The sequence below is a fragment of the Schistocerca cancellata genome, chromosome 6 (genome assembly GCF_023864275.1).
Source record: "Schistocerca cancellata isolate TAMUIC-IGC-003103 chromosome 6, iqSchCanc2.1, whole genome shotgun sequence".
In the NCBI taxonomy this organism is placed as follows: Eukaryota; Metazoa; Arthropoda; class Insecta; order Orthoptera; family Acrididae; genus Schistocerca; species Schistocerca cancellata.
Window position 1 is genome coordinate 145,253,816 of NC_064631.1, and position 14,594 is coordinate 145,268,409.

General features: G+C 45.8%; 1 protein-coding gene across 1 annotated transcript in view; it reads right to left on the bottom strand.

The window, feature by feature from the left end:
- Window positions 1–14,594, bottom strand: part of LOC126191269 (cytochrome P450 6k1-like) — a 97,617-nt gene that overhangs the window by 16,730 nt on the left and 66,293 nt on the right. The window lies entirely within an intron of this gene.

Here is a 14,594-nt window from a genome sequence, read left to right on the forward strand (position 1 = left end):
AGAGTCGCTTCTGCCTTGGTGCCAATGATGGTCGTATGCGTGTTTGGCGCCGTGCAGGTGAGCGCCACAATCAGGACTGCATACGTCCGAGGCACACAGGGCCAACACCCGGCATCATGGTGTGGGGAGCGATCTCCTACACTGGCCGTACACCACTGGTGATCGTCGAGGGGACACTGAATAGTGCACGGTACATCCAAACCGTCATCGAACCCATCGTTCTACCATTCCTAGACCGGCAAGGGAACTTGCTGTTCCAACAGGACAATGCACGTCCGCATGTATCCCGTGCCACCCAACGTGCTCTAGAAGGTGTAAGTCAACTACCCTGTCCAGCAAGATCTCCGGAACTGTCCCCCATTGAGCATGTTTGGGACTGGATGAAGCGTCGTCTCACGCGGTCTGCACGTCCAGCACGAACGCTGGTCCAACTGAGGCGCCAGGTGGAAATGGCATGGCAAGCCGTTCCACAGGACTACATCCACCATCTCTACGATCGTCTCCATGGGAGAATAGCAGCCTGCATTGCTGCGAAAGGTGGATATACACTGTACTAGTGCCGACATTGTGCATGCTCTGTTGCCTGTGTCTATGTGCCTGTGGTTCTGTCAGTGTGATCATGTGATGTATCTGACCCCAGGAATGTGTCAATAAAGTTTCCCCTTCCTGGGACAATGAATTCACGGTGTTCTTATTTCAATTTCCAGGAGTGTATTTCAAAACTAATCGCCATAACTGTTAATGCATTTATCCCACTGTGAGACAAGACGATCAGTCCTTTATGGAAAAATGTTTGCGGTTGCCTAGGGAACCGTGATTGTACGCAGTCGAGCACATCTACGTCCGAAGCAATTCAGTGGCCACGAATGTCTTTCTACAGTGTTCAAAACACATGGAAATCGCTTGGGGAGAGATCGAGACTGTGGAGGACATGTAGCGGCTTCCAAGCGAAACTTCTACAGCGTAATCGAGACAAACTTGGCAACATATGGGCTCGCCAACACCCTCCATACTGTACCGATCTCTCCCAATGCGATTTTACTACCTCTGGAGCCCTGAAGAAAGACATTCGTGGCCGTCAATTTGCTTCGGACGAAGAAGTGCACGCCTGGGTACAATCATGGTCGCGTCGGCAACTGCTAACATTTTTCCGTGAAGGCATTGACCGTATTGTCTCAGGAAGCGGGACAAGTGTACTGACAGTTGTGGCGATTACTTTGGAAATAATAGATAGTTTACTTACTTTTTTCCATAAGTCTCGTATTAATTTGACTGTTCCTTATAGAGCACAAAAGTCTCCCAACAAACAGTTTTACACAGATAGTTTTCTCCATATCACATAACAAAAATCTTAAAAATCCTTCCTCTGCCAATGTTTGCTTATACAGGCCACGACTTTCTGCTCCTCAATCTTCACCGTCAATACTAACAGATTAGTACATCCTCTGTACAGGCCCAGTTTTTGTTTTCATTTCACCTTCATAGTCATTACGCGAGACGAACGCCTCAAATGGTTCAAATGGCTCTGAGCACTATGGGACTTAACAGCTGAGGCCATCAGTCCCCTAGAACTTAGAACTACTTAAACCTAACTAACCTGAGGACATCACACACATCCATGCCCGAGGCAGAATTCAAACCTGCGACCGTAGTGGTCGCGCGGTTCCAGACTGAAGCGCCTAGAACCGCTCGGCTACACCGGCCGGCGATAAACGCCTCATAAAACGTTTTACACCAACCTCTTGCCTTGTTTATTGTAGCATTTCCAATTCGGTGAGCCGCTTAATTTATTCCGAAGCTTCACGTCTCAGTTTAACGAAGATACAATAGCTGATGCCTCACGTCATAAAGAGAAGTCAGGCACGGACAACAAATGGCGCTACGAGCATACCTATTGTGAGAAACTGTGTGAATTGAATAGTCTTGTAGTCTGGCCGCTGTGATAGACTGTGGAGGGACTACTCTCCTGCTAAAGCGCCGAAGCTCACATTTTCGTTCATTATTTGTTAGTGCACTGTAATTCATATTTTGTTTACAGTGATACGGAAAACCTCTCAATACTATGCTGTCGCCACATAGTCAAAACTTCGTTGAAGCATCACTTTTTGGAAACTAACTGAGTGAGAAGTAGAGCTGAATCACTTCGCGTGTAATCGGCTTCCCGCCGAATGATCGTTCAGGGAAGTAGTTTCTACTACCCAGCGCAGTTGCTAACCTACAAGCCAAACAGTACAGTCGTTAAGCAGTAAACCTGCTAGGGAACCAGTGTGCATCCAAAGCTGCGACTCTGCCCGCAGTGGATATAAATCTGCTGAAAATATTATATGGCCTATATACAACATTTAATCATTTGTAATAAATGTGAAGGAGCGTGGAAAAATGCAGCCCGGACATTAGACCACAGGCTGTTTATAGGAAGGATGGTTGGAGTTTAACTTTGCATCTGCATCGGTATCACACCAAGGCATGACTGCAGCAAAAATCGACGTTTGTTAAAAGAAGGGTGCAAAAAGGGCGTGTCGTCGATATGGTACTACTGGCTGAGAGTCCTACATTTAGTTGGGAACCTTTTGCAATCCGAATTCGTTATAGGGTCTACTGTTTGGATATATTGAATCTACTACTACCATTGCTAGTATGGTATTGTATTAATTGAGCCAAAGCGACCGACATGTCTGTATCAACTACACACATCAAAAAAAGTTTTGCATCACCTCGGTTCCGAGAGTTCCCCAACCTGTACAGAAAATTGGAATAGAGATAAACATAAACATCGTTTCCGCCCTTTTTTATTGCTCATGAAAACCACGCATTGATGTTGTACAACCATACATCGAGACCTTCAGAGGTGGTGGTCCAGATTGCTGTACACACCGGCACCTCTAATAGCCAGTAGCACGCATTCTTGCATTGATGCGCGCCTGTATTCGGCGTGGCATACTATCCACAAGTCCATCAAGGCACTGTTTGTCCAGATTGTCCCATTCCTCAACGGCGATTCGGCGTAGATCACTCAGAGTGGTTGGTGGGTCACGCCGTCCATAAACAGCCCTTTTCAGTCTATCCCAGCAGTGTTTGTTAGGGTTCATGTCTGGAGAACAGGCTGCCACTCTAGTCGAGCGATGTCGTTATCCTGAAGGAAGTCATTCTCAAGGTGTGCACGATGGGGGCACGAATTGTCGTCCATGAAGACGAATGCCTCACCAATATGCTACGGATATGGTTGCACTGTCGGCCGTTACGGCACCTTCCGTGACCACCAGCGGCGTAAGTCGGCCCCACATAATACCACCCCAAAACAGCAGGGAACCCCCACCTTGCTGCACTCGTTGGACAGTGTGTCTAAGGCGTTCAGCCTGATCGGGTTGCATCCAAACACGTCTCCGACGATTGTCTGGTTGAAGGCATATGCGACAATCATTGGTGAAGAGAACGTGATGCCAATCCTGAGCGGTCCATTCGACATGTTGATGGGCCCATCTGTACCGCGCTGCATGGTGTCGTGGTTGTAAAGCCTATAGCGCACAGTTTGAGTCGTAACAAGACATCTTGTGGCTGCACGAAAAGCATTATTCAGCATGGTGGCGTTGCTGTAAGGGTTCCTCCAAGCCCTAATACGTAGGTAGCGGTCATCCACTGCAGCAGTAGTCCTGGGGAGGCCTGAGCGAGGTATGTCATCGACAGTTCCTGTCTCTCTGTATCTCGTCCACGTCCGAACAACGTCGCTTTGGTTCGCGCCTGGACACTTTCCTTACTGAGAGCCCTTCCTGGGACAAAGTAACAATGCGGACGCATTCGAACCACGGTACTGACCGTCTAGGCATAGTTGAACTACAGACAACACGAGCCGTGTATCTCCTTCCTGGTGGAATGTCTGGAACTGATCGGCTGTCGAACCCCCTCCGTCTAATAGGCGCTGCTCATGCATGGTTGTTTACATCTTTTGGCGGGCTTACTAAAATCTCTGAACAGTCTAACGGACTGTGTCTGTGATACAATGTCCACAGTCAACGTCTATCTTCAGGAGTTCTGCCACGTGGGGTAGCCGCGCGGTCTTGGGCGTCTTGTCACGGTCACGGCGGCTCCCCCCGTGGGAGATTCGAGTCCTCCCTCGGGCATGGATGTATGTGTTGTCCTTAGCGTAAGTTAGTTTAAGTTAGATTAAGTAGTGTTTACGCTTAGTGACCGATGATCTCAGCAGTTTGGTCCCATAAGACCTTACCACAAAAAATTCAGGAGTTCTGGGAACCGGGGTGATGTACCCTTGATGACCGCACGACGAAAAGCTTTACGCCTCGCCTCTGCCCGTCAACACCGAAATTGAACTGTTGATGACCGGAAACATGTTGCCTGGTCGGACGAGTCTCGTTTCAAATTGTATCGAGCGGATGGACGTGTACGGACAAGGAGACATTCTGATGAATCCATGGACCCTGCACGTCAGCAGGGGACTGTTCGAGCTGGCGGGGGGTCTGTAGTGGTGAGGGGCGTGTGCACTTGGAGTGATTTGGGATCCCTGATACGTGTAGGTACGACTCTGACAGGTGACACGTACGTAAGCATCCTGTTTGATCACCTGCATCCATTCATGTCCGTTGTGCATTCCGATGGCCTTTGTCACTTCCATCAGGACAATGCGACGCCACACACGGCCAGAATTGCTACAGAGTGGCTCCAGTAACACTCTTCTGAGTTTGAACACTGCTGGTGCCCACCAAACTCTTCAGAGATGAGCATATCTGGGATGCCTTGCAACGTGCTGCTCAGAAAAGGTCTCCACCCCGTCGTACTCTTGCCGGCCGCGGTGGTCTAGCGGTTCTGGCGCTGCAGTCTGGAACCGCGGGACTGCTACGGTCGCAGGTTCGAATCCTGCCTCGGACATGGGTGTGTGTGATGTCCTTAGGTTAGTTTGGTTTAAGTAGTTCTAAGTTCTAGGGGACTTATGACCTAAGATGTTGAGTCCCATAGTGCTCAGAGCCATTTGAACCATTTGAACCGTCGTACTCTTATGGATTTATGGACAGGTCTGCAGCACTACTCCATGACACGTCGTGTTGCGACACTTCTGTGTGCTCGCGGCGGCCCTACACGGTATTAGGCAGGTGCATCACAGGAAATCGGTGCAGACCTGCATTAGAACACCCGGTGTCTAATCGTGCGACAGTGTGGCATGTGAATACTATCCAGCTTGTTGACGGTTCCTGAAGAGCCATTTCGAGCTGAAACCAAGTGCGTATTGTGATTTTACGACAGGAGCTGACCACCGAACTAACGTACACTACAGAGACGCAGTTCGAACATTCAGCCGCTATCAAAACATTTAAGATAAGCCTCCTAGTAGTCTACCACGATTAACAACAGCTTATGGCCGCTGCATACAAATTAGATCTCAGAGGTAGTCACAGCACCGGCACGGTAGCTCAGCGTGTTCGGTCAGAGGGTTAGCTGCCCTCTGTAACAACTGAGTGAATGGATGAACGATGAAATTGAACAAGCGTCATGGGACGTCCACCCCGAACAAATACAATGACCAATAACGAACAACAAATTATCTTTTTTTATAAAAAAAAGAGTAGCTGCGCATGTTAAAGCAACCGCTTCTGGGAGGGGGCAGGGTGTTCCGGGTCCAGATCGAATCCTCCTCGTGGATTCAAGACTAGGGGTCGAGGGGTCGGTGTGCAGGCCAGCCTAGAAGCGATTCTTCTTTTTTTTTGCGGTTTCCCGCATTCCTCTAGGTGTAGCCTATACTGAACTGATTACCAGGTTCTGCCTCAGATACACACTATGCAAACGTTTCATACACTTTCTCATATATGCATGCATAATTTACTCTATACCAGTGGCAGATAGTCTAAAATTTTACGAATGTGATACTATTTGGTGGTCTATAGCCTTTTGACTTACAAGGGTATTAATCGTAGTTTAATTCAATTTATTAATTTTAAGTGTGTAAATTGAACCACAACAGAAGAGAATCAAAACATTTTACATGTGGTGTTACAGACGAATGTCGAAAATTAGGTGGACTGGTAAAGTAAGGAATGAGGAAGCTCTGCACAGAATCGGAGGGGGAAGGAATATGTTGAAAACACTGATAAGGAGAAGGCACAGGATGAGAGGACATCTGTTAAGACATAAGGCAATGACTTCCATGGTGCTAGAAGGAGTTGTAGAGGAAAAAAACTGTAGAGGAAGACAGAGATCGGAATACGTCCAGCAAATAATTGAGTACGTAGGTTGCAAGTGCTACTGTGAGATGAAGCGAATTTGTGGCGGGCCGCATCAAACCAGTCGGAAGACAGACGACCCAAAAAAAATTCGAACTGTTTCAGTATATTTAAACTGTGCAATTAATCATTTAATATTTGATGAAAAGAAAATTGAGGATGTAATAGATGACGATCAGTTTGGCATTAGGAAAGGTAAAGGCACGACAGAGGCAATTCTGACGTTGCGGTTGATAATGGAAGTAAGACTAAAGAAAAATCAAGACACGTTTATAGGATTTTTTGACCTGAAAAGAGCGTTAGACAATGTCAAATGGTGCAAGATGTTTGAGATTCTGAGAAAAACAGGGGTAAGTGATAGTGACAGACGGGTAATATACAATACGTACAAGAGCCAAGAGGAAATAACAAGAATGGGTGACCAAGAACGAAGTGTTCGGGTTAAAAAGGGTGTAAGATAGGGCTGTAGTCTTTCGCCCCTACCGATCAGTCTGTGCATCGAAGAAGCAGTGATGGAAATAAAAGGAAGGTTCAGGAGTTGGATTAAAATTCAAGGTGAAAGGATATCAATGATAAAATTCGCTGATGGCATTGCTATTCTGAGTGAAAGTGAAGAAGAATTACATGATCTGCAGAATGGAATGAACAATCTAATGAGTACATAATATGAACTGAGAGTAAATCTAAGAAAGACGAAAGTAACGAGAAGTGGCAGAAGTGAGAACAGCGAGAAACTTAACATCAGGACTTATGGTCACGAAGTGGATGAAGTTAAGGAATTCGGCTACCTAGGCAGTAAAGTAACTAATGACGGACGGAGCGAGGAGGACATCAAAAGGAGACTAGCAACGGCAGGAAGGGCATTCCTGGCAAGAGAAGTCTACTAGTACCAAACATTGGCTTTAGTTTGGGGAACACATTTCTGAGAACGTACGTCTGGAGTACAGCATTGTATGGTAGTGAAACATGGACTGTGGGAAAACCGGAACAGAAGAGAATCGAAGCATTTGAGATATGCTGCTACAAACGAATGTTGAAAATTATGTAGACTGATAAGGTAAGGAATGAAGAGGTTCTGCGCAGAATCGGAGAGGAAAGGAATGTGTGGAAAACAATGATAAGGAGAAAGGACAAGATGATAGAACACCTGCTAAGACATGAGGGAATGACTTCCACGGAAACTAGAGGCAGCTGTAGAGGGCAAAAACTGTAGAGGAAGACAGAGATTGGCATAGATCCAGCAAATAATTCAGGACGTAGGTTGCAAGTTCTACTGTGAGATGAAGAGGTTGGCATAGTAGACGAATTCGTGGCTGGCCGCATCAAACCAGTCGGAAGACTGATTACCCCAAAAAAAAAAAAAAAAAAAAAAAAAAAAAAAAAAAAAAAAAAAAAAAAAAAAAAAAAAAAAGGTTGTGAGGAATAAAGTAAAACGAAAGAATAAAAGAATAAAAATGATGGTAGCAGCGAGAATCGAAACGAAGCCAGTGAATTGCCAGTTAGCGCGCATCACCACTCGGCCATGGTGCAGTTACAACACATCCTCAAGAATCTCTCATACTATACGGTTGCACAATATGTTACATGCACTTGAGTACTGACCTGGTGCTGTGAGCAACATAGCACATATGCCAGATGGGATGACGTCACATCAGGGAATGTGCAGTTGAAAAGAGACAGCTGCATCCCTTTTCTGAGTTGATCGCATGGTGGGTGACCTACATTTCAGCACCCGCCTCTGCCGGCCGGTGTAGCCGAGCGGTTCTAGGCGCTTCAATCTGGAACCGCGCGACCGCTACGGTCGCAGGTTCGAATCCTGCCTCGGGCATGGATGTGTGTGATGTCCTAAGGTTAGTTAGGTGTAAGTAGTTCTGAGTTCTAGGGGACTGATGACCTCAGATGTTAAGTCCCGTAGTGCTCAGAGACATTTGAACCATTAGCACCCGCCTCTGATTTCTATTTATTGCGGAAAGAGCGCTACAGAACATGTTTTCGTCTGCTTTATTTGCATACCAGCATTCTTTCGAAGAGAAATGGCGCTGTTTTAGTGCGATTTCCGCATTCGAAGACAGAAATGGCTTATTTTAGTGCAATGTCTGGGTCTCATTCGAAGACAAATGGCGCAATTTTAGTGCGATATTTACAGAGTACTGTAGCACATTAGCACATGCTAACTGGCCACCACTTCTCTACACGCAGACAAATTGGCTACACGGCTCCAGTTCTTCGGAGTGAGGTGGTGGGTGGTGGTGGGGGGGGGGGGGGGAGGGGGGGCGGGCGGATGTAGGGTGAATAGGAGACTGATGGCCTTAACTGTTTGGTCTCCTTAAACACAGGCAACCAGAGGACAATGAAACAGAACTGCAGGTTGCCATTTTTCATAGTAACTGGGAGTGCTGTGATGATCTAGATTGTATGCAACTTTCTCCACACGATCTATTTGGTGTCAAGGTGTCCATTACGAACAACAGCACAAACGCCGCAAGCAGAGTGGTGTGCTAATAAGGTAGGCAGGGAAAAACCTGGAGTGGTACATAGATCAACGGCGTTGGGTTCTTTTCAGCGACGAGTGGAGGATTTGTCTGATGCTTGATGATTGTCCTAGAATCGTGAGGAGGTGGCCAACCAACAAAGCACGTTATAGGCGTATTCTCCTACAGGTTGAACTGAAACTTGGGACAGACGTGATTTGAGTCGTAATCTCATAAGGATATCAGAAGCCTCTTACCACTGCTCTTTTGTAATTCCTCATTTTTCTGACTGGTTTGAGGCAGCCTGCCAAGATTCTGTTTACCTTCTCTAAGAACTCTAAAATTTTCTACAATAACTTTTTTTACACTACTTGCTGATCTGATAGATGTTCTACCGTTGAAGTGGAGGACCATATCTCAGCCACAATATGTCGTCGGCTGATACTCATATCCGAGTTTTCATTTCTCTCCTGAGATTTCCTTTGTCACGGTTCAGGCGTGGAAGTGTCGTTGATGGCATAGCAATCCAATCCTAGCGTGGAACAGGCGGCCAGACATTACAGCTGATGGAAGGTGGAGGACGTGGCTGAGCCTGGAGGAGTTTACGTCTCCGGCGTTTGTCATTCTCCATTCTTCGACGTTACAGCTCAAAGTTTTGAAGAGCATTTGAGGTAACTGAGCGCCACCGACTTCGGTCTTCTGCTATTGTGGACCAGTTACTCGGATCGATGTTCAAGTTTTTATGATTTTTCTTGTACTGATCCTTATAACGTTTGAGAGGGGCACCTCGTGGCCTTTTACCTGTGCTCACTTCACTGTACAGCATTTGGCGTGGAAGCCTGTCATTTTTCATCCGCTGGACATGTCCGACCCATCTGAGTTGATGCCCAATGATAAGAGCTTCCATGCTATACATTTTTGCTTTCTCAAGAACAGCCGTGTTGGATATGAAGTCATCCCATTTCAGGTTCATGATATATCTTAGCTTCTGTTGGTTGAAGCGTTCTAGTTTCTTCAGATCACAGCGATATAACGTCCAGGTTTCGCAACCATATAGCAGGGTGGAAATGACTACAGCTTTGTACACCATCAGTTTGGTGTACAGTGTTAGGTCTTTATTCAGAAAGACACGCTTTGTAAGACGTCCAAATGCTACATGGGCAGCACGTAATCTATTCTCCACATCTTTTCCAGATGAGCAGTTAGATGACAGTATGCTTCCCAGGTAGAGGAAATGGTCCACTTGTTCCAAGGGTGTATCATAAATAGATATGCTGAAGTCAGGAACGGAGGAGCCAGGAGTTGGTTGCGCCATCACCTTTGTCTTTGGAATATTGATGGAGAGACCAAATCGTTCCTACGCCCTGCTGAAGGAATCAACTGACAGCTGCAAATCTGCAGGTGAATGAGCTCGAGAAGCATTGTCATCAGCATACTGCAGCTCTGTCACACGAGTGGTACTGGTGCACCTTTTTGAATGGAGTCTGGACTGGTTGAATAATCCTCCATCAAACCTGTACTTTAGTTCTATTCCTGCATTGTTTACGGTTGTCTCGTAAAGCATAGCTGCCAGATACAATGCAAATAATGTTGCTGCAAGAACGCATCCTTGTTTAAGCCCACTTGTTATTGGGAATTCACCAGTCGTTTCATTCTGGCAGAGGACCTGTCCAGTCATATCATCGTGGAGAGCTCCAATCAGGTCAACAAAATGTTCAGGGCAGCTGAAGCGTTTTAAGACCATCCACATGGCTTCTCTGGGAACTGTATCAAAGGCCTTTTCTAGATCGTAGAAAGCAAGTAGTAAAGGCTTTTGCTGTTCTCTGCACTTCTCCTGTAGTTGTCGTGCACAGAAAATCATGTCAATTGTCCCTCTTGAAGGTCGAAACCCGTATTGAGACTCAGGTAGTATAGTCTCTGAAAGTGTCTGGAGGCGATTTAAAAGGATTCTTGCAAAAATTTTGCCAGTGACAGAGAGTAGAGATATTCCCCGGTAGTTACCACAGACGCTTCTGTCGCCCTTCTTGAAGATGGTGACAATTGTGGAGTTCTTCAAGTCAGCTGGTACCTTGCAGGTTTTCCACATTAATAGAATGAGTGGGAAGAGTCTAGTTTTTAGAGGCAAGCCGCCATCCTCAATAAGCTCCATCGGGATGCTGTCAGGTCCAGGAGCCTTCCCAGGTTTCACACTCTTGAGTGCCTTGCAAAAGTCTTGAAAAGTTGGAGGATCAGCCATCCAGGGTTTTGGAGGGTACTGTGGGACATTTTTGAGAAAATCTCCAGCAGCAGTAGAAGGGCGGTTTAACAGTGAGCTGAAGTGATCTTTCCAACGATTTAAGATGTCCTGACTTTCAGTAAGAATGGTGGAGTTGTCAGCAGCTTTCAGTGTTCCTGATGAGGAGCGGATAGGTCCATACAGCTCTTTAATACCAGCGTAGAAGCCACGCAGGTTCCTTGCATCGGAAAGGTTTTGGAGTTCGGTGGCTTTCTGTTGCCACCATTTGTTCTTGATTACTCGTATTTCACTTTGACATTTCTGCTTGAGTTCTTGAAAGTGTGCTTTCTTTTCTGCGCAGGACGGATCTTGAACAAGGGATAGGTAAGCGCCCGCTTTGCATTGATTATGGCTTGGATTTCTCCACGGTTGTCATCAAACTAGTCACTTCTTTTCCGTGCACTAAAACCAACAACATTCTCAGCAGTTTCTTTGATGATGTTCTTTAATGTGGTCCATTCTTGTTCGACGTCATCTGTGGTTGCTGGAGCTTTGTTAAGTTGTTCAGACAGTATGTCTTGGAAGTGTGAGCAAACGTTTTTGTTGTTCAGGTTGCTTATGTTAAATTTTCTGCGTGATGTGTTTGAAAAGTGGGATCGTGGCTTGCGATACTTTGGTACTCTCAAACGGCTGACTAAAAGTCTACGGTCAGTCCAGCACTCATCGATGTTTAGTGCTGCTTTTGTGATGAGAATGTTTTCCTTGTCACGCTGTCGCGTAATAACGTAGTCTATAAGATGCCAATGTTTGGAGCGTGGGTGCATCCATGTGGTCTTATAGCGGTTATGCAAACGTAATTGGGTATTGGAGATGAAAAACTCGTGCTCAGCACATAGACCAAGAAGTAACAACCCATTTGCATTGCAGTTTCCCACCCCTTGTTTACTCATGACGTCTCTCCAAAAACGGTAGCCCTTCCCACTTTAGCATTGAAATCACCAAGTAAAATTAATTTATCTTGAATGGGTATTTTACAGAGAGTACTGTTCAGTTGGTGGTAGAACTGATTCTTTGTGTCTTCATCATTGTCTAAAGTAGGAGCATATGCAGTGACGAAGGTGATGAATCTGTCTGAACCAATGGGTACTCTCAGAGGTATCAGTCTTTCATTAATTTAGACAAGTGTAAGTCGAAGATCTTTCACTATTTTCGTTTTTACGGCAAATCCTGCACCATGGGTGCGTGGTTCTCCTGCATCCTTTCCCTTGCAGAAGATGGTGTACCCTGAACGTACCTCACTAATGTGCCCCTCACCTGAGAGTCTTGTCTCACTCGAGGCAGCTACGTCTATATCTAGCCGGGCTAGTTCTTGGGTGATAAGAGCGGTTCTTCTCTCTGGCCTGTAATTGTTCACGTCCAGGAGGGTCCTGACATTCCATGTCCCTATTGTCATAATCATTTCATTCTTCCTTTGTTTACGTCCGCAGTATAAGGAGTGACCTACTGGGTGCGGATTCCCAGCCCGGTTCAAGTGTGACTTCCGATGTTTAGCCCACATTTTCTAGGGCCTTCCCCAATCAGTGTGGGCAGCGGTCATCCTAAATAGGCCTGCCCAGGCGCAGATGCAGGACCGGATTCCCGAGTAGTCACACGGGTTCTCAGGAAGGCGACCATCACACACCTGCCGCCAATGTGCAGGTCCAGACTAGTAGCTTCCAGCCTCACTCAGAGCCTGCTACCATCGTCCTTATCCCATCGCCATTGGTCTTTAGAGAAAATGACAGGAGAAACTGCCATTTGCCTGAATTTGTTTAAGGTGGGTTACAGCTTGCGAGGAAGTGACCCACACACTATGATTCTGGAACAATTCATCACGGCACATATGTATGTGACATGTGACTTCAGGTACCAGAACTGCAACGAACTGCCGCGAGCTCAATGATGGCTGAGCGGCGCCTTTACAGCCAGTTCGTCTGGCATGACCTCTTCCGCCTCCACGATCGTTGAGAACCTGCGATATAAGATTCTTCTTCCGCTCGCTTCACCGTTGGGTTGAAGGGTAGATAATAGATACTAGAGAGGAAAGTGAAAGACACCCTCGGGCCTCGGAAACCTAATACCATTGAGGTCAAAGAAACCAAGAGTTGGTCGAGGGGGGCCGGATAGGAAAGGAAACAGGAGAAGCCTGACACAAGTAAGTGGAAGTAATGCCAGGCTTAGCTAAGGGCCCGTGTGGTTGCCACCCACATACTCCCAAGATGGGAGCCCCCTGCGGTAAGCCACAATATGTAATCTGTGTAGAAATCGACTGGATTCGTTATAAGATAACCTAAGTATTAATGATAAATCTGTATCTACATTTTCATTTAATCAGTATTACTGACATAGGGCATCAATATTGGACATAGCTTACTCTTATTTAATTCTTCATTTAAAATTCGCCGTAATTTTACTGTGTGTTTTCTGTAAAAAGTACATGTTACTGTAATAACTGAAAATCCTCGAACTGTTCAGCCAATTAGGCTGCAAAGGTGACGACCTGAGCGTGTCAAAGATAAGAGCCGTGGTTTAAAAGAAAACTTCTTTTAGCGACATAAAATGTAAGAGGCCTATGTACAGAAGAGACATAACCATATAAACAATGTAAAGATAAAAGATTACAAATCCATGGATTAACAGAAACAGGCAAAAACATAAAAGGTATGAGAGACACGATCGTTTGCAACGTACTAAAAAGAAAAAGGAGAAACTGCCGTGGTGTATGTAAAGTGACGAATAAGAGATAGATCTCGGAAACAGACTGTTATACGTATATAAATGAATTATAACTGCGCGATTTACACTGAGGCCACCGGGTCATCATAGGAGTTTATGCTCCAGAAGAAGCAAACGTACGGAGAAACATGAAACGGAAAAATTTTAATTTGATTTGCTACGTGTAATTAACGAAAGATACCACCATAATCTTTGTAAACAACGATATCCATAAATTAACATGGTGTCCTAGAGGCAGCAGATCAATAACGGAACACTCCACGGGTGTACCGCCGATTCCCGGAGACTAGCGAGCATAATATTTCGGCGAACAACCTTGTCGCCAATATCATTGCGCCTGATAATGTCTACAGGGCTGTTCGCCGAAATATTGTGCCCGTTGGTGTCAGAGAAGGGACAACACACTCGTGGAATGTATCGTCAACAGATAACCCGGGAGAAGCCAAAGAATCACTGATTAATAGTAGATTATGTTTCAAAGATCAACAAAATTAGTAGCCGCCCGTAGTGACCGAGCGGTCCTAAGCGCTACAGTCAGAAACGGTGCTACCGCTACGGTCGCAGGTTCGAATCCTGCCTCGGGCATGGATGTGTGTGATGTCCTTAGGTTAGTCAGGTTTAAGTAGTTCTAAGTTCTAGGGGACTGATGACCTCAGCTGTTAAGTCCCATAGTGCTCAGAGCCATTTGAACCATTTTTGAACAAAATTAGTAAACAATTGCATGACGTGAGAAACGTCCGTGGCAGTGACATATATTCTGACCACTTTCTGATAATCTCTAAATGAACTTTGTGTGCAAGAGCGAAAAATAAGCATTAACCTATAAAAATGTAAATCAGTGAAGGAGTCTTTAAGTGTATTTTCTGAAGGATGGTTGAATAAGGGACCTCTTCTGCAGGAAAGTTA